General features: G+C 35.0%; 1 protein-coding gene across 3 annotated transcripts in view; it reads right to left on the bottom strand.

Annotated features, from left to right (window-relative positions):
• Nucleotides 1-26723, bottom strand: part of LOC106787304 (connectin-like) — a 164156-nt gene that overhangs the window by 119198 nt on the left and 18235 nt on the right. For all 3 annotated transcript variants that reach the window (XM_014749538.1, XM_014749540.1, XM_014749539.1), the window contains one exon: nucleotides 14512-14604. The gene's annotated coding sequence lies outside the window, so the exon portion shown is untranslated. The remainder of the gene's footprint in view (nucleotides 1-14511; nucleotides 14605-26723) is intronic.

Raw genomic sequence — 26723 nt, 5'->3', positions numbered from 1 at the left:
TCTCTCAATTAATTAAAACAAAATATTTTACGTTATAAAAATGTGAACGAAATCCATTGAGATAATATAAAAATTGCTTATACATATTTTCCAATCCGATAAAATCCAATTGAATGAAAAAATCCAAGAATCAAACGTCATGACTTTTCCTTTCTTGCGTCAGAACGTATTCTCGCTAATTCATTTGCTCCAATCAATCCCCCTTTTAGCATAATATCAGAAAGTAAAGAACCAACCAACCAACCAACGAACACCTTGTCAAGTTTCTTATTCTCTTTGGGTAGGTAGGTGCGAGCACGCGCAACTTTAACGAGCAATAACGCCTACTCTTCCCTTTCCTTTTACCCTTTCCTTTTACCCTTTCCTTTTTCAACCTTCCTTTTCTCACCTCGCCAAAAGGGAATAGAAAGTTCTCGCGAAGTCATCGTGCGCTGACTCGTGCAAAAGATTAGTTAAAGGGTCTACCAAGGTATGACTACGGTATATTACATCGGAGAAAAACTTTCTTCCTAAAATATTAACAACGATTGTTGCAATACGAACAAACTTGTTTTGCATTACCCAGTGCACCAGCTAGTGCACCAGCTAGTGCATCAGCTAGTGCACCAGGTAGAAATCGAAGAGGACGACGATCTCGTCGAGGGAGACGTGCACTGCTATTACCCTCGTGCGAATGCTTCACTGACTCGGAAGAAAGTGCAAGAGAGAGAGAGAGAGAGAGAGAGAGAGAGAGAGAGGGGAAAGATCGATCGTTTTCTCCCATCCTTCTTCCTCTCGTATTATACGCTTCTCTCCTTTTTACCTTTTCTTACCACGATTCTATGATAATTTCGTGTTGGAAGGTGCGATTCGCGACGCGCTAAAACGAGCTGAGATTACAATCTTCCTTCCTTTTTTTTTTCCCCGGTTTTTTCTGCTTTAGCTTTTACTCTTTTTTTAGTTAACGATATGCAACGAACATTTTTCTTCTTCCATGTGTTGTGCTGGGTTGTTCGATGTTTTTTCGTTGTCGATTTTTTTCTACTTTTTCGTCGTTCCCATTTTATTCGTTTCTCTGTTCCTTTTTTTTAACTATCTATCTATTTCTGCATTTATTTATATATGCATTTCTCTCTCTTGTTTTTTCTTTCCCTCTCTCTGTCATTCCTGTTACTGTTTATCCATTTTCTTTTTCACCTATCTTTCTATCCCTTTATTTTGTTTATTTTCAAAATGCAACAACGCTGCGAAAATTGCATTTCCCTCCCTCTACCATTCTTTCTTCATCTCTCTTTTATTATTCTTTCTTTACAAAATTTCAGACTAGAGCGTTCGGAGAGTATAAAAAATGTCGGATAAAATTATTGTTCAGGACGAGTTTCGATTATCTGTGAGAAAATCGGTCCGCGAATGCGGGTGTAAACCGGTGTTAATAAATCGTCGTCTTTTTAGACGAACATTTCGTTCAACCAATCCTTCCCTACTCTTTCTATCTTAGAAGCAGATAGTTCTTATATGTTCGTCTTGGTTCGTTCGGTCGTTCACTCGATAGGAGCGGTTCTTTTCTGAATGGATGCCACGGTATTCGATGTGGACGGAGATGAATCCGTCGACCCTTGAACGATTAATCACCGTCCACAGGAGGACTCTCTCTTTCCTCACCCCCCATTAACTCGTTTCAACCGGTAGATCAATCGGCAGATTAATTACTCGATGAATGGACCCTACCTACCCTCCACCTCCATGACTGATATTTCTCTTCTTCTTTTTATCGTTATTATCTTAATCCTGTTTTTGTCAACACCGTAGAAGGAATTTGTAAAACATTATCCTTCAGCCGAAAGCCTCTGATATCGCTTCCTGGCTCGTACCTATCGTTATTACGTGAAACATTAGCAACTTGAATTATGTTTTATCCGTCATTCTGTTTGTTTTTCATCCCCTTTACATTCGTTGTATCACTTTCTTCCTATTTTATACATTTCCTCTATCCTCGTTCTTTCTCTCCGTCTATTTGTTCGTTCGTTCGTGTATTCTTTGTTTTAGTCTGTTGGCTTGTGTATAGGTATACATATATCTCTATCTCTATCTCCTATGGTAGAGAATTGTCTAGCATTCTCGGCCGAGTTTCGTCGAGCACGCATCTAATCGTCACGGTGGGAAATTACAGCGAAATTTCCAGCGTCGTCGCCCGTAATTTACGCGAGGGTGGTTGTACGCGAGGGTAGTTGTACGCGAGCGTGGTTGTACGCGACATTCCGGCCTCCCGTGGCACGTATCGTCTATTGCGTGTCATACGAGAAGGGTTCGTTGATCCGTATAGGTTCTACAAGAGAGAGAGAGAGAGAGAGAGAGAAAGATGCATCGCCCCCTCCAATCTTCCTATACAAATTCTACTTTTACAAATCTACTGATTTTTTATTTAACGTCGCATCCAAAATGGAAAATCAAAGTCACCCATTCGGGTCTTATACTGTTATACCGAAAATCCTATTATTTATCCAATATAATAAATATCCCATTCAGTCGAGACATTTCTATTTAAATAATCATGCCCGATTTTTATTTATAATAAATTCAAATGAAATTATTTATAAGAAAGTGACTTATTTTAAAGTTATCGTTTCTATTTTTAATTTTATTTCTCTAAGAAATGATTTTCAGATATTGTAATTAATAAATAGGAGTACAATTCTTTCGTTGGAGAATTATTATCAAAGATGGTTATAACTACCTGGCGAGATTAAAGGAAGATGATAGCATATAGGTATCATTGGTGCATAGGATAAATCAGGGACGCATCGAGCCCACCGCGAACGTAATTACGCAAAAGTTAATTACGTGCCGCGCGTACTCACGACTAACAAACACGAGCTAGGAAGGTATAGGTACCTCCCTTCACCCCTGCTCTTGTCTCCTCCCTAATTTTGCGGCTTTCTCGGCCAATCATTTTGAGACACTTGCAAATTGTCAATCTTTTCCTACTAAAAACTATGGATAAACGATTGGAAAAATAAAATAAAATGAGATTAAAATATATTAATCATTGAAATAAAAAGATTAAAATGAACATTTAAAAAAGCGTTAAAAGACGAAATACTAATGGCGAAAGAAATGGAGGTAAATTATTTGTCTGCCTCTCTCTTTCTCTTCATCATCTGTCGCGGTCTAATAAAAAAGGCGCACATATTTTTGTAAAAACCCGAAGGTCCAACTTTTTCACCGAAAGCCTTGATTAGCCTAGCTCAATTCGAAAGATATGAGCAAAAAATAATCGCAAAAAATTATCCCGAGTTATCTTCTCTCTCTCTCTCTCTCTCTCTCTCTCTCTCTCTCTCTCTCTCTCTGACTTTATCTCTCTTATATTTTTTATTCATCCTCTCGACACGGCTTGCTACCCCTAATTAACACGACGCTCTCGTAAAATTCCGACGATTCTCCGAGCGTTCAGGAAAAGTGCAAATATCGTCTGGTCGCCCTGCCGTAATTTCGATTTGCCATGGCAAAAGTTTTTCCAGCTGAGAGAGAGAGAGAGAGAGAGAGAGAGAAGGGGTAGTCGCGTTGATCAGGTATCACGATTTATCGCTAGTTCCAACAATCTAATTTCATATTCGTGAAACTCGTTTGACTGCTTATTTTAGCTCTCTCGGTACTCGGACGAGTCGAGAAAGTTTCCCTGGAAAGGGGCTTGAAAAGTGCTCCTAAAAGGGGCTTCCAAACGAATGGAAACCGTACTTGCGCGAATTTGATAACGATTTTTCCAACTAATATTTTTCCTTCCATTTTTATCGATAATTTATACAAACTTTTGCGATATAATGCAACACAACATTCTAATTATATATCTAATCATTGGGATATCAACTAAATACGAGGAACAAGTTGTTTGATTTTTCCATTTAAATGGGAAGAAACTTTTTCCCCCGTTTCAAAGGATAAAAATTAGCTGCTTTATTATATAGATATTTTTTCTAGGGAAATAAATGTTTCCCAGTGAAAGACTAACGACGTATATTTAACATTTCAGAAACGCAAAATATGTTCCCTCGGTCTTTCTCTCACATTTTCATCGTGAAAAAGAAGTAAATGTATCCTACAAAGTGTTACTACTTTGTCTACTGATTTAATCTATTTATATGGATGGCGCAGGGGTGCAATGTGCATGTATGTAAATGCGCTAGAAAAGCATTTTATCAATCATCTTTCTAACCCAAGACTTAGAATAAGAAAATGCGAAAGAAATCTTGCTCGGACGTTTTATCGATTTCGCTTTCGAGGAGGTTCCTTTATGAAAGCAAACAAACGCTTCTACATGATGCATCGAAGGGGCCTCCTCGTGCTACCATAAATATCTTGTCGAGGCGAGAAAGAAAAAGAAAAAAACTTTATTGCAACTAAGAATAGAATGACGTTTTAATCCGTTCAAAATACATTACCGATTTTCATAATAGCGTGCTAGTTAAAAACATATCCTAAAATGTGGTCAATCAATTATTAATAAATATTAATGATCGTTAACATATAGTTATACTTGGAAAGATAGTATTTCAAGCGGAAACGATGTAGGATCGACGTCGTCGGGTTTAATTCGAATTATTGTGGATTCGAGCATTAGGAACGAACGTTCACGCTTCCTCGACCAAATATCTCCTATTGACAATTCTTTCTTTATTTTTTTCTTATAAGAATACCTACATTTTTTGTCTTGTTGTTTGAACGCATTAAAAATAAAAAAGAAAAATGTAGGAAAACATTTATAACGTCGCGAATTTTCGATAAAATCCAGCATACATGTTGGAAAGTAAAACACACGAGAGATCTAACTTTAAGGGATTAGATCGGGAAAACTCAGCGAGCATGATCCGGATAAAAAAAAAAAAAACTCGCATATATAACATCCGTTAAAACTTTTCAACGCTCGCAAAGATCCCTAAGATTCGAGTATCAAAGTCTGTCGATCAATGAAAACTTTACATGTTTGTTCTTTCTCCTTTGTTCTTTTAACGTAATTGAACCTTTGACCTGAAAAAAAGTACTCAAAGGTCCAAGTGCGAATTCTAGTAGTTCCTCGTAGCTGGTTTGAATCGTCGATCGGATCTATTGAACGCTGATAGATCGGTGCAACTCCGACATAGTACTCGACAGAATGTAAGACCAGTAATTGCGGATCTACAAGATAATACCTACATATTGCTCGATCGTTTGTGCATGTCCTTTGAAGACCCTTTATACATAATACATACGTATGTAGATTTACAGAAATAGAAAGGCAGAAACAGAGAGGATGGAAATTGGAGAGAGAGAGAGAGAGAAAAATGAATGAAAATGGAAAGAGAAGAAGGTGTGGGTGGGTGATAGTGTAGGAGAATGAGATAGCAAATGGAATGAACCGCATCGTGTTTGGTCATGGTCTCTAAACGAGCATCGATTGCTTCCTCTCAAGATAAGAATCCTCTAACCACGCATCGATAACGATATTTCGAATCTATTCTTATCGGTAATGGTAGGAAGGTAATGTCGCACAGGTAGATCGATTATCTTCAGTATTTATGAGCTAGCAGTTCGAATTGGATATTAGGAGTTATGGGACATGTCCGAGATCAAAGGAAAATTATGATCCTAGTGCAGTAGTCCTATCCAATTTTTTCTACGATCTCTTGTAAAACTATGCAATCATCGTTTAACAAAGCTTTATATCCCTTTATAATATGTTTAGGTTGTAAAAGTTCGATCATTTAAAATTGATTGCGATCGATGAGCGTGCAAATATCCCAAACGCACCCCCTCCCCCTCTGCTCTCTTCTCGTCTTCCATCTCCAACGATTGAAAGTATTTTAGGTATTTTTCAACAATTTTCAGGTACTATTCCCAATTTGAAAAACATTTTGACCGCGTTTTCATTTATCCGTCGTATCGTATCGAAAACGATTCGTGTAGCAACTCTCGCAGAGGATACCAGAGACCGGTAACCAAGCTATATACAGAAGCTCGTACGATAATTGAACGTGGGGTAGAAAATTGACTCGCGGTTCTGCCATGTACGAATGCAAAAGGTATTTTAGCTTTTATTAAACCATTAACACTGTGTAGCTTTCGTTTTTGAACGAAGGACGATCGTTATAAATGGGGAAATAAACTTTATTCGCGTCTGTGTAATAACACCTTGTACTATTGGAACATTATCAGCTTAAATATATTTTATTTCTATGCACGTAGGTTTTATTTCCGAATTACCACTGACGAAAATATGTTCTTGGTTATAAATCTGTAATGATTAATTATACTTTTACTTAATACACACGTAAAGATATATGCATAAAATTGCATTTTAAATGTAATAAATAAAATAAGAAGCTATAAGTCAGTGTACTAATTTATTTGGCGTTATCGAAAGACGTCTAACAAACAAATTACACTTTCATAGCACCCAGAAATCCCCACCAGCTCTAATCTCTTCGCCATTTCTCAACTTCTTCTCAGCTTTCCTCGAAACACGAGTACAAATCGATCTCCTTACATAATTCAAGGCAAAAAGAAAAGTAAGAAAAAAAGAATGCGAGGTAGATAATGCTTGCATGGGGCGTAGCCGTGGTAAAACACGTACTTTCCACGTTGAAAAATTAACGCGACTACTCGTCGCCCTTTTATTTCCTTTCCAGCCCTATTTCTTTTTCTTCTCCCATGGAAGAAGATAATGTCGATGACACGACGACGACGACGACGACGACGACGACGAGCAGAAAACGCGAAACGCAAGTAGCCATTTCGCGATCACGCGAGCTTACTATGATAAAATGCACAATAGTATGAGAGGTGTGCTCGTCGGAGGGTTGAAGGGTGTTCTTGAGGTGTTGAGAGAGCTCGATGGGAGGAGCACGAGGGAAAGAGATACTAGGGGTAGTTCCCTTATTTTCCTTCCCTCTTTTTCATCCCTCTTTTCCTTCTTTCACTTGACTAGCTTTTTCCTCGCGTCGTGGTTAGACGAGAAACTTTTCGAATGACGATTTTCTGGCGCCGCTCGGTCGCCCATGTTCCACACCGAGAATCAAGCTTTACGAGTGACTATCTCTTTTTCTTCCTACTCTTTTATTCAACGCTGTTTTTATTATTATCTTTCCTTTTCTTTTGTCTACTCTTCTCTACAAGAGAAGCATTACCTTAACGCACCTTCCGTATAATTATGAATAATATGAAATGATTCAACTGATAATCACATGTGATTTCTAATTTAAAAGATAGATCAACTTGGAATAAATAAAGTAAAGTAATAATCGATCGATATATATTTCGTTTACCGTATAAACGTTCTCGTACTTCGTAACCACGTTTACTGTAATCATTCAATCGTTATTAACTCTGGGAGATTGAATTTTCAAGTTTAATATGCTTCTCTTTACACTGTAAACAACTTTGATTGTGATAAAAATCATTTAGCTAGGATATCATATTATAATTTTCGTTCATATTTAATAAAACACGTATAATAAATGAATATAATTTCGATAATGAGAATATATATATATACATATATTGGAAATCTAATCAAGAAGATGTTTCGATAAGAATGTTGATATTTTGGAATATTAGAAAAACGATGAGAAAAGAAAGATCACGGATGTGAAGCACGTCTAGTCAAGAAGCTATTTTATCACGGAAAATGACGAGGCAGCTTATTCTCGTTAAATCGAAGGTGGGGCTATACTAGATCGGATATTTTATCCGGGTTTCCTAACCGATACAGAGATCTATCGATCCATTGGCACTCTCATTTTCGACAGGACGATATCAACCATCTCCAATATCCTTCCTATACTATTCTTGTTAAACTTTAAACTCAACTTAGAGATTTCATTAAACTAGTATTTACATATAAACGTTCCTATATGTTTGCATGCAAATTACAAAATGTTTCTTTTTTCCTTTCATTTGACAAATAATAACGCAATTTCCAAAACGATCAAAAGTGATTAGAATTTGAAGTATAAATTTAATACTCGTTTTTACGTACACACAAGTAATATCTCTATTGTACTATCAATTTTTGGAATTATAACACACTAATGATAAGTTTCGCGTTAGAGATAATTGCGAGAGATAATCGAGTATCGAATACTGTATATCGATATTCTATCGAATTGCTACTAGTTTCTACTTCTATCCAATGTGTAATAATTGGAGATAAATCAGACTCGGTTGTGGATAACATAATTGGCTAATTGTAAGTGCAGTTATTCTACGATATGTATAAACATATAGTGGGCTTTAGAGAAAATAGACCAAAACCGGCATATTAACGATACAAAAAGTGTAGTTAATAAATGAATTATATATAAACTTAATATATAATATATATGAGTGTGTGTATGTGTATGCATTTCATACGAATGACGTTATTAATATGAGCTTTGAGGACGCCCACGTGTTCTTCATTAACCACTTGTCCGACGTGCATACCCGTATATGTTCTTCATACGTCGAATTGAAAATGATCTAACTTTGTCACAACCCGCATACAAATAAATGTCTACAAATAAAAGATGTGTTCGTTTAAAACACGTTTTAAAAAAAGAAAAGAAAGAATGTAATAATAGTAACTATATCGCAGTAGAATATTTTTTCAAATATATAACATTTAAGTAAATAATATACATCAAAGAACTAAATCGAATCATTCAATTAATTATTCCATTTTGTATTAATTATCGATCGTGCTATTTATAACTAATCGCGTTGAAGAAAAAAAAGAAGGTTAGGCGAAAGGCTAGGTAAAGAAAAAGGGCTATGTCAGACGAAAATAGGAAGGTAGCCCATAACAGTAGCGTTAACTTAACTTCCGGAAATTAAATCTTACCTACTCTTTCCTATTAAATCATTCTTTCTTTCTCCTTCTTGTTCGCATTAACGGAGAATTAGAAGTTTCATTTCCATTGATCACGCGAAAATCGACACGTAATTGTTGTTCTTAATCTTCATTTCTACCCTTAGAATTAAGATTTCTTAACGATTCTTCTTGAAGAAAATTATATGTGGGTTGAATGAGTGGGCGAGTAGGTGTGTACGAGTATTTTATTATATCATTTTTTTTCCTCGATCAAAATAAGGATTAAATTTACCTTTGGCCTAGTTGATTAGAATTAACTTTTACGATCGTTTTATTCTCGGAACTTTTTCTACAAAATGACGAACGCGAATTAAAAGTGAATTCGTTTATTTTCTAATCTATGTTTCACAACATTAAAATAACATTAATAATTTATCGATCTGTATAATATTCGAAGAGAGATGGACATCTTGTCCTTGTTAGCAGGTTAATCGAACGGAAACGATAATTCATGTTGATCGAATGATCGCTAAGGTTCTACCCAGACCGAGATACCGTCTCGAATGCTGATATGGTCCACTAATTACGAGCATGACACGTGATATCATAATTGATGTCGAACAGTTCGCAATTAGTGTTGCGAAGCATTACCCAATCTTCTCTTCTATCTTTAAGGGTGTCAGATTTGGTCGGAGCTATGTCCGAGAATTGACTTCTAATATTATCTAACTAATTAATCATGAAAATTTAAACTAAAATATCCATATCTATTTGAATAAGTATACTTAGGGGAAATCTTTGTAATAATTCCTCATATCTCTAAACTTATTTTTGCTTGTGAAATTGTTGGAAAAGTATTTGTGGTATTTGGTGAAATTCATTGAAATTTATTCTAACGTTTTACATGCTCTTTTCGATGGGCGACGATGGGAATATCGACGACCTTTAAGTGCTCTTTGCAAACTAGACAACTCATCGATGTTGTATGGTCTACCACTTGGAACGAGACAATGTTTCGAGTACTATCAAACGACCATTAAGAACCTTTTTTCCAATTTAAAATCTGCTTTTAAAACTGTCTTTTGAGATAAGGGCTCTAATAAATGAAACATTCATTTTCTATTCTATTTGCGCGTAATTTCGCTCCCTAAAATGTCCGCCAATAATAATTTCACTTAACGTGAAATAAAATCAAATTGGAGCTTTAGAAAAATCTACAATTTCCCTTGAGAAAAGGAAATTCTATTTCTTTGTGCATACGTGGAAAGAAAAATTATGGTTGAAATTCATAAAACAACGTAATCTTCGAATGAAACCATGTGGAAAACTAAGAGACCGACGTTATTGTCGTACGGACGAATGCACGCAAACTCGCCCAACTTTGTCTTCTTTTTTCCTTCTGAAAATATTCAAAAGTGAACGCGAAGAGGAAATGATGTTCGTCCTTTACGTTCGCCAATGAGAATTGCCGAGGCAACTGGATGGAGAGGAAAAGGAAGACGTATAGAAAGAGTTGGAACTTTTGTGATCTCATCAGTTGGAAGAACTCTATTGAGAAGATCCTTTCCAATTAGAATTGGACGACTTTGAAGACCTATTTCTCTTTTGGATTTCCTATCAAGAACATTTTCGAGGACCTTTCGAGAACGTTTTCAAATATTTCGATTTTAACGATCTGCATTTCGACGAAATCTGTCTAAATAGACCGATATTTTATCATAAATACTAAATTATAGTTATTATTTTATATTGCTATTATATATATTATCTATATGATAGATTATATGAAATTTTAATTCCACGAGATTTAATTCACACAAAATTTGAACTTCAACGGGCGTGAATATATAAAAAATAAAATCAAGAATAAAAGCACAATAAAAGGAAAAAGAGAGAGAGAGATAGAGAAATATATATATATATATATATATATATATATAAAGTAAAGCAAGCAACGTGACTTATCAAGCCAAATATGCGAATGAATTTTTTATTAAAAGCTCATATTTTTCATTTCCATATACATATGCACATATGTAAGTACTACTAGTTTTAAATATACAAGAATGTCTATATATATATAACGCACACATACGCGAGATTTTAATTTTATGAGATTTAATTTACACGCGAAGTTCGAATTCCAACACCCATGAATATATAAACATAATAATTCTGGTCAAAAATAAAAGGAGAGAAAGAGGGATATATATATAGAAGGTGTCCAAAAATATAAGCTTGTCTGGACTTTTTCGGACACCTTGTAGATGGAATGTATGAAGAGTATCATCAGGCCACGTGACCTATCAGTAAACTATCCATACTCTTAATACAGTACGGAATATGGGAACCCTTACTCTTCAAAAAGGACAATTCGTCGACAGTTAACACGGCAAAGACATTAAGCAATCCCAAAAATCATTCCACTCCCACACACACACACACATCCGTGTCCCCCCTTTTTCCGAACGTCATAAAAGTACCAGCAATAGCGATCGACCCCGAACGCGCGACCCTTTTCTCTTCTCGGACCATTAAGAAGAGAGAAAAGGGATGCCGCGAGCAAAAGAGAAAGAGAGAAAGAAAAAGAAATACAGGGTGATATGGAGTGCTCGATGCAGCGTGGAATTTTCCACTAAGTGATCTCAAAGGATGTCACGTTGAGAACAAATTGATTTTTTCCTTTCCCCTCGAAGCACCACCCTTCCCACTGGTTCACCTATCACCCTTCATTGTCGTCGATTTTCAAACTGTAGGTATATATATATATATCCTATGATATCTATCGTGAAAAAGACAAGACTTGAAAGAAGTGAAGAAGAATTTTCTCGAATTTCCTTCATGAAAAAAGGGACACGCATTTGATCCTCTCTCTCTCTCTTTTATTTTTCGATATACGTGAGTATATTCCGTTTCCGTCAGAGAAACGGTCGTTGCCCTTAGGGCCGATACTAGGTCCGATGACGTAACAACGAACGAAAGGATCCTTTTTGCCCGTGGCTAGGATTTCCAGGAATTCTGTGACACGCGCGACGAGTGTCGAAGACGAGTGCAAGCAAGCCTTCGCCAAGTTCGAAGGGATTCCCTTGTCGATCCCTTCCTTCCTTCCTTCCTTCCTTCCCTTCTTACTATGCTTTCGGCTCTTTACTTTGAAAGAAAATAAAGACAAGGAAGGGATGAGCTCCGAATAAGATAGAAATCGTCGTTGAAAATAATCTCCGATGTATTATCTGTTCTCATTTGTTGAAACGCCGAAGGAAGAAATCCACTGGGGAAAAGGAACTCGAAGATAATTCAGGATGTTCTTTTGTTCTCCGTTTGTTCTCTGCGTCTATCGAGAGATCAGAGTAGCATCAGCGATTTTTGAACGAACCTATTAGATACGAATTCGATCTCGATTCGGAATTCGCAGTAATTTCTTCAATTACAAACTATTTCGTATTAATAAATGACAAAATGAATATCATATGAATGGAACCTTTGAAAAGGTAAACTAAAGCTTGCATTTTTTATTTGTTATAATATATATATATAACGGGTTTTAAGTGAAGAAAGGTTAAATGGGAGTGGTAAGACTTGATAATGTTGGTGCCTGGAAGAAGGAAGAGACTTTATATTATCTTCTTGGATAGACGCGATTCTTAGGAAGATAGGAGACAACGTTAAAACGTGCCACGCGGAAACGACGTGGATGACGATAGGGATGACAACGTAGATGACGACGTGGATGACGAAGAGGACAAAGACGACGGCAGACTGAGAAGCGCCCTTTCGCGAGTGCAAGTGTACCCAACGGCCTCTTATATACGCCCCTGCCCTCTACTACCACCGCAACTTCACCCTCCCGGGCTATTTAAAATGCAGTGCACTTTGGAGATCTTTAAAGGTACTCTAACTCTTACAAAATATGCGTACTTCCTTGCATACAAGAGACTACAGGCGTAAGTGTCGAAGCGAAATATGAAAGATACCAGAGAAATATAAAATTATTATTATATATATTATTATTAAATAAATTTGCGGAATATGCAAATAATTTGGAAAAATGTAAATTCAATGGAATGTTCTCATATGGTATTGCAAATAGATATTGTTCTTATCCGTTAAAATCTATTCATACCATTAACGATCCATTAACGTATCTTTTTACTATTCGTGGATTCGGGTAGATTGAAAAATTGGACAGGCAAAGAGAGAAAGCCATTAGTTCGCTGCTTTTTCGAGCGCGTTACGTTCTAATGGAAAATTACACAAACGCTTGGCAACTCTATCAGACAACGCGAACTAGATAATTGACTGCTGAGATAATTGTGAAACACGTTATGCTCTTTATATCCTCGCACCTCGTCCATCTCCAATGTTATCTTCCAATCTTTGCAAAGAGTATCGCAAAGCTCCCTGAAAGTTCGCGAAAGCTTACGAAACGATACCTTACGTGTACGTACCAATTTTCTATACAAGAATTTTTCATATGAAATTTTGTATGAGCTCGAAAAGGCTTGTTCTTTTTTCTCCTTTACTCTTCACGAAGACAATTAGAATTGTCGGATAATGTTAGAAAATGAAACATTGTATAAGGAGAAAATAAGAAAAGATATTTTGTAGAATACAACAGATGTTTCGTTAGTTTTTCTTTCGTTCTCTCTCTCTCGCTCCCTTTCTCAGACTCAATTTTCCTCGATCGAGTTCCGAACGATACTATCTTGACTCGAGGAGATACAATAACAAAGCAAAATCGATGGCGAATATCCTTCGCCTATCCTGTAACCTTTGGCGAACACGTTCGTTCGACCGAGATGTGTCGTCCACTCGTGTCCGTGTAGAAAATTCTAAAGATTCTTATTTCAACGGAGATAAAATTGTAGCTACGCCAGAGATTTCTTCTCTATCTTTTGTCAAAAAGAGAAACCTTTTCTCCTCGCATTCTTTTCTTTCTTTTCTAGTTTCTAGCTACTACTATTTCGATAGAACCGATGTGCGATAAAACGAGATGAAACAATGGATATCGAAAATCGTTCGAATTTCGAACGAATAGTCGACAATTTTACCAAGCAATAAAATATCTTTCTTCTTCTCGCTTAAAACAAATAAACTATATTAAATATTATACGACGAGACTTGAAATAACGAGAGATCAATATTTCTACAAGAATAGACAAAATTAGACACATACACTAATTAATTCGATTATATATTTTCTTGTTGAACATTTTTTTATAGATTTATTATTAAACAAGGCGTCCTAATTTTTCATCTCCAAATTTTACCTCCACATTTTACGAGTAAAAATAAGAAGAAAGTGCTATTTAAAAATCTAAACTTTTAAACACTTTATTAAAAAGTTACTTTGGTGTTTCATGACGACTCGAAATAACGTGAATATTATAATGTTACAAACGAAAGTTGCTTAGTTTTCAGGAGATCATGCAAACCCGTATGCATCATGCAACTCAAGCCTCGTATAAAGCATTTACCTTGAAATGAGGACACTCTGTACAATAGGAAAAATTATTAAATCTTTTTAATTGTATACTCGTGTGTTGGTGTTCATTTGTATCGTAAAAGAAATAAAAAAAAAAAAGAAAGCTAAAGACCGATATTATCTACAGCAATGATTTAATATTTGAAGAAAGATAATAAAGTCATCTATAAGGGAAAAAATATCACGGTGGGTTAGATGGATCATGTTTGTCTTTAATCGAATTACTCACTTAGTTGTTACTCTCTACGATGTCACCGTTGATAGATCGATCGATCGATCTCACTTGTTAGACGACGATAACTCGAACGATAATCGATTTTCTCTGGAAAAGACAAAGATAGAAGTTTCAATTAAAATTTATCATATCGATCGAGGTAGTTATATAAATTTATTCGATTATAAATAATAATGATACATCTATTCCGACGACGTATGCACGTGAAGATAATACTTTGAACATTTTCTAAGCTCTGAATTATTAAAGTAGTAAATTCATTTGTTCCAGTAATAAATTTAATCGAAGCTAACTATGGTCATTGAATAGTTCCTAAATTAATTTATTATGGTAATTAGTTTTATTCTCAAGTAACTACGAAAAACTTCTCCTCTTTTATCGCGAGTATATATACTTAAAGGATTGATATTAATGAATTTTTATCTTCTATCTTAACGCATCGTAATTTTGACGTATAATAAATAAACTAAATCATCGATCTCCAAACGTATTTAATAATCACGTTGTGTTCAGTGACTCCGACAAAACGATCGGCCAACGCATAAGCGCGAAGAATATTAATTTCTCTCGTTATTAGAGATTATCGCCATTGCTAAAGCCACGCAATAGTAGAATGCACTTATTGTTATTCCAATCGGAGGAGTATATCGGCTTGCCAAGCACATCAAATTACGACTATGAATATTAATCGAATGGTAAATCCCATCATTTATAATCATAACAGATCAGAAACATCGACTACGTTTAAATTTGATATACGTTTCATATTTCCGTCACCATGTTTTCCCTTTACTTTATAAGTACATAATCTTTTCAAAAATAAAGACAAAAATGTTTCAAAAGTTATTTAACAATAATGAAGTTTTACTCTTTTACTCAATATTTTATCTTTTAGAAATAGAATAAAGTTGTACTTAAATTAAAATAATATTACAAATATACGATATTTTAAATTGCAATATCTGTAGTAATGAGATAAAGCTTTTGCTTTTATATTTTTATAAACGTGAAATTAATATTCGGAAGGACATACGATTTAGCATGACTTTTTGGTTGACTACTTAATATTCAAAAGGGGTTAGACGTTCATAAAGTGAACTTAAAATGGTTTAGCGCAGAGAACACGGCCTGTTACAGACACATTCAAATTATTTGTTATACTAAGCTACGTGACTTCATTACTAATATCATTCGTAATGCATCCAGTCAATAAATTAAACCTTTGGTACGGAAAGATACCTCGATTTTGTAAAAAATTATGCGACCAAATTCTTGACTATCAATTATTTATAACAATCTGTCTGTAACTAATTAATTTTGTAATATTGATACACAAGGAAACGGTATAACATTTAAATTAGAGCGTTAATTCGGGTGAAATTGTTTGCAAATTATTATTTATAACAAATGCATCAATTGTTATTAACAATATAATGAAAAGATAGGTGAATTTCTATCCTTTAAAATAAATGTTTAACCAAGTCTCTACGACTTATAGTTTCCGAGATATTAAAATGACAATTTTAATAGCGTAAATAATTCTTATGAATGAGCCTACTGACCCAGTGACCTACATAAATTCCAAGAAATTACGCGCGCCTTCTCACGGTTACTACGTTTACTACGAGTAGTAATCACGTGACCACTCCCTGACGTGCCTCCGAATTATGAATAGAAAACTTCGAATCATCATATCTCGGCAAGAAAAAATCCTAGAGACTCGAGCAAAGATTCATTTTAAAGGGGAAACAACCCTCTTTATACCTATGTACTCTATTTAATAATATCAATTTCGTAACATTTATTCAAACGTATATACTTAATACGACTTTTTTATGAATGCATATATTTTAATAAAGAGTATTAAAACGACGGTAAAGATTCTTTAAAATGAAAGTAAAGTTTAATTAATAAACGAAAAGTATAAAAATGAGACTGGTAAATTGTTAACCCGTTAACGAGAGGTGTGAATGTTGCAATAAACTATCAACGATTTTAAAGAGAAAAGAAATGTAAAAAGTATTTCTCAAATTGAAATATAAGTTATGAACGACATTTCCTAGTTCACTAAGATAATCTACGATTGTACAATTGTACGATATAATCGTGAAAACCGAAAAGTGACCACTTAGCGAATATATATCATCTAAGTTAAAGAGGAAATCATGGGGATCGTTATCTCCGGAACAAAGTCGTCCCTTTTCTCGTGACACATGGCGGCTTCGAGGAATATAACGAGTTTTCATACTGCGTATGTAGGAGGGTTAGTTCTTAGGAAAAGTGACGTCATGGTGGGAAAGGACGGAAATAGAAATTAGAGGAAATGTCGCGTGGCACGCGTCGAAGAAATAGAATGTTTTGACGACTCGCGAGATTTGTATTTTTATCTGAAACTTTCGCGAGAACGAATGTCGATGTTATTTTTGAAGGAAATGAATATTATGTCGTTGGCCACGTGCGAGCCGCGTGTTGGACAGGTTTGCTTTAAACTATCGCTTTAATTCAACCGAGCATCCCACACAAAGGTGCACTCTTAAACATCAATACACATGAACCTCTATATGAAAAGCTTTCACAGATACAAAGTGGTACGTTGAAACTGTGTTACCCAAAGGAAGGAAGGTTCGTTGTTAGAAAATTAGTCGTACGATAGGAGCGATACATAATGGATACTGCCTGCCGGTTAGAGTACTAATCGATCGAGTAAGAGCCAATAATGGTATGGTATACATTATATAGACATATACGAATATACCTAAACGAATACGTTCTGTGCATTAGCTTTACAAGGATGCTTTTACGAACGATCAGGAATTAAAAGTGACAAAGAGAGAATAGTCAAGGAAAGATAATAAAGGAAAGGGACGAAACGAAAACTAGTTTCGAAAAAAGATTAAGTTATATGAATAGACAAATCAAAAATGTATTTTCTTTTCCGTCACTTGTAAATGCTGTGTCATAAAACAAGTGCAGATATATTTTTTTTTAAGAACTCTGTAGATATGTACACGTATATATATTTATGTGTGTATATATATATATATATAGAGAGAGAGAGAGAGAGAGAGAGAAAGGGGAGTGAAGGGAAGGAGCACTTAGGCATCGCTAATCTCCAGTTTGAAATTCATCTCGTTAGATTCTAATGCCTGGATACGCTCGCCGGTATCGTGCTTGGATTTACCTACCCCTAAAGTCCATTGTGATACAAGAGAAAGAGATAGAGAGAGAGAAGCAGACTAAAAGGGGTTAAGAGAAGAGACGAGGGTGAGAGAAATCCGAGTAAAGATGACACGCACGAGTGAGCAACGAGAGAGGAACGAAAGAGGAAAAGGAAAATTCGTTGACTTACGCTGTTGCTAGCAGAAACCTGATACCGTACCCTTTTTATTATGGAACAGAAAACATGGGGTGCTTATTTCTCAAAAATATCTCAAGAATTCCAACAAAATTCCGCGTCTACTATTACTAATATTATATAATACTATTATAATACTATTATTATTATACAGGATGTTGAAAAAAACTCATTTAATATTTATACACAGTGCATAGAATTTAAAAGAAATAAATAAATAATAAATATGATTTTAATTATATTTCATAATTCGATATAAATGATCACTTCGATAAATAATCGTATTTCCATTGGGATTATAAATGATTATTTCACAAGAATAACAGAGTGCAGTATTGGTTACCCTTCCTTAGGGAAAAGATAATCGTTCGGAAACAACCATAGATCAATGTTAGCTAACACTCGTGTCCTGTCGTTAGTATTTTTCGTAGTCATTCGGAATCGGTTCATTTCTACATCATTTGTCGTGACGAAACTTTCCCCTATTACTATTTCACTTTGATATATGTATGCATGGTGTACGTGTGCGCGTTCGTGGATACGTATATACGTATATATTTACTTGCAGGCGTACATACAAACTCGTTAAAATCCGAACGATCGACGATACGCTCTTTGACCCCTCCGTTACACGTGATTCCAACGACTGTCAAAATTAATGATGGGTGGTGACTTTTTGATTCAGGAAAAATAAAAGGGATGCTGAATAATCGAATATATGATATATTACATCTCGGGATAGTTTTCTTTCCTTTTCTATAGAAATATTATAGTATGTTGCTTAAAATGTTTCTTTCTCTTCTATTTTTTGAATAAATATATAGAGTAATATTTGTTATAATTATCTTGGCATACAATTTGATGTTCCTAAATAATAAAACATTCTATAATAATAAGCTATCCTCGCACAATGTAAATCTCCCCTATATACCAAAGGAACAAAACCCTATACACATATAAGAAAGAAACAATTTCCCCGAGTAACTTCCAGAACACTATAAATAAACCATGTAATTAGAGAGCAGCCTCTCTTTCAGAATACCATACCTCCATCTTCATTTTGTTTCAATCATTTTCATTAATTATCAATCAAACCCATATTTCATTTATCCCATCGATCTAACCTCAAAGAAACCGACCAGGAACAACAACAATAATAATCATTATCATCATCGTCATCGTCGTCATCAAGTATGCGTGCACAAGTTCTTCTTACTTCTCCCCTTTTTCAAGTACTATACTGTACCACACATATATATACCAGAGGCCGACCGATCATGCTTCGATGAATAATTACGTAGCCGAGAGTTTCACATATTATACATACTATTCGATGATATACAAGGTGTTTTATAAATGCTTGTCAATATATTTTGAGAATATATTTGCATGCTAAAACAATTCCAAAGATGTCATATTAATTTCATTTCAATTTTACGTTTGGATTAAAATCATATTCGAATTGTATGTCATAGGGCTCCGACCTTTCTAATTTTATCCAGTTTGTTTGAAGCCAATTCTCTAACAACCCTTGACGTAAGCTTGACGCAAATCTGAAAGATTGATATGCAGTTATGAAACACCCAGTATAAACGGGTGTACTTTAAACTCTCATATAAATTCAAAGAGTAGGGTGAAGAAGAAGTAGGGTGGTGTAGGGTTAGGGAATGGTAGTAGGGGAATTGAAGGTGGAATATGCACGTAGTCGATTCTCGAATACGTCTCGTGGTCTTAACGTATAATTGCATCTCGATTAAAAAAACTTGAAGTGTAAAGTCAATGAAGACATATATATAATATATATGTGCATATGCGCGCGGGTGAGTGAGTGAGAAAGTCAAAAAATAAAAGAAGAAAAAAATAATAAAAGGTTTATTATATCGTCGCGTGCATGGTGAGCATGCACGTGAGTATATAGGTCTAAGTGCCAGAATCAATAACGACGGCAATTCATATAAGAGAAAAAGAGAGAAAGAAAATTTTGAATGGGTTCTATTCACTTTTGAAAGATTTTTGGCACGTGCTTCGTAGAACCTGGCAGAGGAGTTTGCAAAATCGTGTTGCAATTAAGGCTTTAAGGACCGAGCTTTGGCACTATCTTTCTCTTATTCGAAAGAGAGAGAGAGAGAGAGAGAGAGAGAGAGAGAGAGAGAGAGAGAGAGAAAGAAAAAGAAACAGAAGGTGTATGTGTGGATTTTCAGGATGGTTTTGGGGAGGATCGGGACGAGGAGGAGGATGGGTTTTGGTGGTGGAACAGCAGTAATAAAGGAACAATGCGAGTGGGTTCCTTCCTTCGTGCTTTTCGTGGTGGCTTTAATTAAAACGAGATCCAACCCCCACCCTTAACCCTTATACCTATACCTATACCTACCACTATCCCTTACCTCGTTTTCTCTCTTTCAAGTACCTTCTTTAAGCAAGTGTATCTTTTAAATTTTTATTGTATTAGTTTGGCTTTATTCTCTTTTCTTGTTCTTGTTCTTTTTGTTGCTTTTTCTTCGATTGGTTGCTTGAGTTTGTTATCTTTGAGGGATACTTGTAAACTCTAAGTGGTTGTGTCTGTTATTTTTTGTATTTTTGCATTACATTAGATGCATTTATTGAAGAGAATAAATCTGAACTTATATTCTTTTCTTCTTATTACTTTTCTTTAATCTACCATATAAAGATTTCCTTGTGAAAATATTTTGACCGAATTTGTAATAAGATACGAAAGGAAGAAAATGGAATAGAACTATTAAAAAAAACAATTAGAAACTTTAAATGATTTCATGAAAATGTTGGAAAAGTACCGATTTTGGTAAAGTGCAATAAAAAAGAAATGTAAAAGGAGAAACGTCAAGATAGAAGAAAGAGAAAAAGTTTGCACTATGAACTTAACGATCATAGCCTTTGCAGAATTTAAAACGGCCTCTTAAATATCCACCTTTTTTCGGCATTAAACCAAGTTATCGAATTATCGAGTTACGACAGTTTTGTTTTATACGACATCATGAAAGAGCAAGAATAAGAAACAGATAAAGAGAAATAAAAAGAGATACAGCACAAAGAAAGGTGTCCACGAACAAAGTTTTCCAAAAGTTACCAAAAAGTAGGACTATATTCAGTTTTGCGAGTAGACGGAGAAAGAGAGAGAAAAGAGGAATAAAGAAGAAAGTATAACTAGATAAAGAAGAGTGAAAATTTAAGGAAATATCCCCTTAAATGATCGCAAATGTAATCAACTATAAACTCACGTGTTTCCGGCAACGTTTTGTTAAATCCATAACACATAAGATAGGTACTTGGCATATTTGCACATATTTTACGCGAGGGATACTAATAAAATTTATTAATTATGATTCTACGTAGAGTATCTCTCTTTAATCAGGCACCCATATACATAGATACATACATTTATATCCAATCCACTCGAAGACAAGAAAAAGAGAGAAAAGGAGAGAGAGAAGGAGAGAGAGAGAGAGAGACATTGTAGAATCAATAAAATGTCACCAAGCAAGAAATATTATCACTCCCGAGTGAATCATGCCCTTCCATCGATTGCAACATATCCATCTTTTATAATTTGACGTGATCTTTTGCTTACGAAAAACTATACAAGGAGAAATATTCTCATTACTAAGAAATCATTTTCCAAAACATTATTTCCGAGAAATTTACACACATATGCATATTATTTGCATAGCTATCTAAACATAGAACCAATGCAAGCAAACATAGAAAGGCTAAGTGGAAGATAATGAAGAATCGTATAATATTAAATTAGAAGTGTTGAGGAAGGAATTGAAGGGTGGGTTAGGGGAAAGCTTGGTCTTGGAAGCGATAAATCATCCCGAGGTCGTCAGAATTCGTCGTCAGAACTGGTCGTCAGAACTAGTCGTCCCTGGTCCCTTGTTGGGTACGTCAATCGAGTCTCTCCGAACGTTAATCGACGAGGTTCCCTTTTCATAATACTCTACAGGTCGTCAGAGTAACGTGTCAACGGTTCTATCAGCGTTGTTGCTGTTGCAGCTATACTGCTGTTGCAACTACTGCTGTTACTGTTGCTGATGCCGTTGCTGATGCTGTACTCCACGTGTTACAGGGACCAACCCTCTGGAATATCGATTTCGCAATCAAATTCTACCTAGACTCTAGAGGTTTCATGCATCCAAATGCAACTCGTCGATGTCTATTTATTTGTATATGTCCTGCATGTGTTTTATTATATTACATTTATTTTATATAACATTTATATTTTTTCCATTATATTATATATTTACACGATAAAGAACTTTGACCAATCGTTATGATATATTATTTCATTAATTAATATAATATGTTATACGTGTTAAACGTTCAAGTTTACTTTGAAAGTTTAAACAAAGGGCGTAAACTAGTTACGAGGCAAGGATAGTTAACCATAGAAAGAGGAAGAGAGAGAAAGAGAGAGAGAGAGAGAAAAGCCACATTAAAGTCTGATCAACCAAGTTAATTAAGCAAGTTTCAGCAAATGGTTTTACGTTTACGACGTGACACAATCGACGTTAAAAGTTATCCAAAGTTAGCTAACAATGCAAACCGATCTACAATTATCGAAGTGGATTTGTGAATTTGTGAATTCTATGGAAGATTTGGGGCCTTTTGAAAATGAATCCAATGAACGTTTGATTATCATGGGAAAAGAATCATAGAATGGAAACGTGGTAATAAAATCCGATCGATAATTTCTCTCTTTTTTGTTATCTCGTAATGAAATATATGGAAAATGTTGTTACGTTTAATCGCAATTCCAAAGTACGAAAAACAATCTCTCTCTCTGTCTCTCCTTGGTTCTCTGGCTTCCTTTTCCCTTTTACACGATGAATGGCGTCGATCTCTCAAAGGTAGAGCTGTCGTCAAGGTGCCATTCCAGTAGAACGAGTCACACGATATACGATATACGTATATCTCGAGTTCTCGAAGGGTTTTCCAGCTCTACCTCTTTGGTTTGTTCACGGATGTCTCGTTCCCCGCATCGCGTGTGCTAGTTCGCGCGTGTGGTCGAACCACTCGAAATTTCAACGAGATCAGAAAGCAAAGAGGAAATGTCGACCACGTGGCTACTACTCTAATACGCTCGAATAGAGGAGTCCTCTGGGTGAATGAGTGCGAGCGAGATGGAAATAGAAGCAAAGGGTGCGCGAGGGGTGCGCGAGGGGCGCGCGAGGGGCGCGCGAGTGCGTGCAACTAACACACACGCGAAATAGAGATACAAAGCATAGCAAGCGAGTGAACGAGGAAGATGGAAATAGAGAAAGCGAGGGAAAGAGAGGAGGAGGAGGAACGGTTGTGCTCTCGTATATCCGTGGACACGTACATAAATGTATTATTCAAGGAGGGCAAGCAGTGGCTACTAGCGCATTTGCGTTACTTCCAGAAGATTAAACTTGCATGCGACGCGAGACTATGAAGTATAGTCGCGTTAGACGAGCACCGACGTGTGACTTGCTTTCGGACAATACTACCACGAGGATGCTGTGCTCGAGATCGTATCCGGTCTGATTTTCAAACTACCCCATCCTCGACCTAGTCATATTATTTTATTTCTTCCTTTGTTTTTTTTCCTCTCTCTCTCTCTCTCTCTCTCTCTTGTATTCTTTAACCTCCCCCTAATTTATCCGTAATAGAACAAATGTCGTCAATTTGAGCATTCCGTTTTATTTCATCTCTAATGTCTTATCTAACACACACATATATATAATTAATAAGATCATTGAAAATGATTAAACATCTTTATGCACACTTATTCTTCCTTCTTATTATATTAGACACAACGACGTAAATAAATGCAGATAATTTTCACGTTAAACATACTGCCGTAACTCTCATATAGTTTTGAATAATGCAATCTGCATCGGACAGGCTGTTCTATGCCGTTAGAAACGAACGAGTTTAAATACCCTGGCAGTTCGTACTTCTGACAGCCGTAACAACACAGCACAGAACCGTGAGAGAATTGATTTGCCACGCTTTACGACGATTTATTCCACTCTCTAATGTCTCTAGTATACTATGATCCCTTTTAACCGAAACTGTTGACGCCGTATTAAGATGTTGCAGGATTGTGAGAACTTAAGAAACAACGACATATTCAATTTATTATTCCATCAAAAAAGTTTCTACGTATTTTTTTGGTAGATCGTATAATTTTACTAATGTTAATCGGATCTGGTAATATTTGCATTTATTTGTAATATGACATTTTATAGAAAAATGAAAAAACATAGGTTTAATCAAAAGTTCTTAAGTGACACGTTACGATTTAGAAAAAATTAAATCACTTGTTTTCTATTTCAGTATAAAGTACTTTTTTAAATTCGTAATAAAATTATTATATTTTTATCTCTTGCAAGACCTAATATACATCTCTTTCTCATTTAATTAATTACACGTACTTCATCTTATTGTTCGAAATAAAAATCCTGACGTATATATATATATATATATATATATGCGCATGTATTATAATATAAAACCAACGTTTAACTTAAATTTAATTCTATTCAAAGCAACATTTTTTAAAACTCGACTCTTAGCAAAGCCACTCGCAGTGGTAACACATAGTTAAAAATTAGAAGAATATAAAAAAGGAGAAAGTACTAACACCATTTAAAAAAAAAAAAAGAAAATATAAAGCAGCAACTCGAAGAATTTACGAAAGAAAAAAGGAGAAGAAAGGAGAAAAGAGATATTTAAAATGATATAATTTTGAGCATAACTTAGAACGATCAAAAGACATTCAAAGAGGATAACGAAGTTAATATTCTCACGGATAAAGTAAAAGCTTTTTCTATATTCAAAGAGCGGCAAGAAGATTCTCGAGGAAGAAGGAAAATAATAATAATAAAAAAAAAGAAGAAGAATAAAAAAGTCAAATCGTACTAGAAGAATAGAGAAGCCTAGTGACTTTTCGTCGGATGTTCACGTATTCCTAGCGAGTACGAAACAAATGCTAAAAGAATAAAAAGAAGAAGGATGAGTGGAGGATAAGGAGGAGAAAGATCGAGAAAAAAGTAAGAAAGAGCAAGAAAATCGATTCCTCGAGAAGCTGGTGTATGTGTGGGTGGTACGAGAGTCGTATGCAAAACTGAAAACTCGACCGGTCAAGCAAAACTCCAAAGTTTATTTCCGTTTCATTCGAAACTTCAGCCGACTCTTCTTATTCTTCTTCTTCTACTTCTGTTCTCGTGAAAGTGTCTTAAAAGAATAGAGAGTTTTGTAAAGTACCCTTTTACTTTTTCTTACCTTGTCTTCTAAGTAAGAATCACATTTTTTTCTCCCTTTTTCCCTTAGACTTTCTTACGTTGTGGAAGAAACGTAGCTGACTAATTTACAAAAAGCACAAAATTGGACCATTAGAGTCATATTGCAATACAATAAATATACCTAAGTGAAGCATATGCTGCAAGCGTTCCACTTTATGCCCATAAAACAGAACCTTTACATAAATGTATGTAGACTTATATTTAAGATTCTAAAAAACATGTTACTTCAGCAATCTAGGAAATAGCTTCGAAATATTACGACTGAAAAATAATACACAAATGTGAACAAACTGAGAATATTCTAATGCATTATCATAGAATCAAAAATGAAAAAACTAAAACTAATCTACAAAATTTGTTGTTTAGTTTTAATAATATATTTTAAACTGTTAATCGATAAACTCTAAATTCCATTCGAAACTTCTCACGGCTAGGCCTCTCTCTCACTCTCTCTCTCTCTCTCTCTCTCTCTCGTAGGAAATTTCAGTAGTTTCGCTTTTGCTTCGACCCATGAATCCAATCCATCTACAACGTGTTTCATTTTACAACACCTGTAATATTAACGTTATGTAATTATTGAAAAAAGCAATTGTTCCACTTTTAAATATCAACATTTTGATTAGAATGAACATTTCGTTTTCCAATCTTATTATTTTCAATATATTCAAATCATCGGTCTTTTTATCTAGGGTAAACAAACTCAATGCATTATATTTTCAAACAATGAAATGAAATAATAAAACTAAGCTTTTGTTAACATTTGTTCATATCATTAAAAATGACGAATGAAAAATAATGACAATACTCGAAATATTTGAATGAAATGAAACACCCTGTACAGAGTATATACATTGTACATAGATAGATATACATATATTTTAGGGAGAACGCCATGTTCTATATTACTTCAGGTCTAGATTATAGGTAGGATACATCGAATACCGGAACTTACGACCCTAAATCGGATACGTAAGACTGCATAATTTCTCAACTTTGGATGCTAACACTTGCATACATATGCATGGGCATTTGAAGATCTAAGTACCGGATGGATCGTAGAAGAGAATTCCTTTGATATATAGATCCATGACGCAAGCTTTAACCATGAAATAAATCGTATCTTTGATCTTATCGATAAACATTGAATTATTAAGCATACATGGAACATACAACTTTTTAAAAAGTAGCCAAAAGATAAATATCATAAATTTTGCAACAGTAACAGAATATATCTATCTTCTCTCGCTAAAGTTCAACAAATTTTAATCGTAAATTTCGTCGAAATTCGTGTTTGAACTTTTATTTATTTGTATTTAAAAAGAAATCTTTACAAGACTAAAAATGTTTAAGAGTAACGACCTGAAAAATAGTTGCCATTTTGTACTGTTTTACCTTTGCATTTCTTTTCTTTATTTCTTTTTTTATTTAAGATAAGAGTAGAATAAAAGAGGAACGAGTACTCTCGGGACAATACTTTGACGATGAGTTTAACGTTCTAGTACCTTGAAACGAAAAATTTATGGAATTCTTCGGCGGAATTGAAAAATTAATCAAGCTAAGATATA

Source organism: Polistes canadensis, unplaced genomic scaffold (genome assembly GCF_001313835.1).
Source record: "Polistes canadensis isolate GaletaPanama2010 unplaced genomic scaffold, ASM131383v1 scaffold_98, whole genome shotgun sequence".
Taxonomy (NCBI): Eukaryota; Metazoa; Arthropoda; class Insecta; order Hymenoptera; family Vespidae; genus Polistes; species Polistes canadensis.
This window is presented reverse-complemented; position numbering and strand designations above follow the sequence as displayed.